The sequence below is a fragment of the Arachis duranensis genome, chromosome 2 (assembly GCF_000817695.3).
Source record: "Arachis duranensis cultivar V14167 chromosome 2, aradu.V14167.gnm2.J7QH, whole genome shotgun sequence".
In the NCBI taxonomy this organism is placed as follows: Eukaryota; Viridiplantae; Streptophyta; class Magnoliopsida; order Fabales; family Fabaceae; genus Arachis; species Arachis duranensis.
Window position 1 is genome coordinate 40,820,207 of NC_029773.3, and position 263 is coordinate 40,820,469.

A 263-nucleotide genomic window follows, 5' to 3' on the forward strand; every position below is an offset into this window, starting at 1 on the left:
TTAAGTCATTTTAAAAATTAAATCTTTTTCAAAATATCTTTTTATTAAAATTTTTATCTTATCTTTTTATCTTATCCTTCTCAAAATTTTATCTTTTTTAAAATTTGATTTGAAAATATCTTATCTAACTTTTTATCTTCTTATCTTTTTCAAATTTGATTTCAAATCTTTTTCAATCAACTAACTAACTTTTTGTTTGTTTCTTATCTTTTTCAAAACCACCTAACTACTTTTTCCTCTCTAATTTTCGAAAATATCTCACC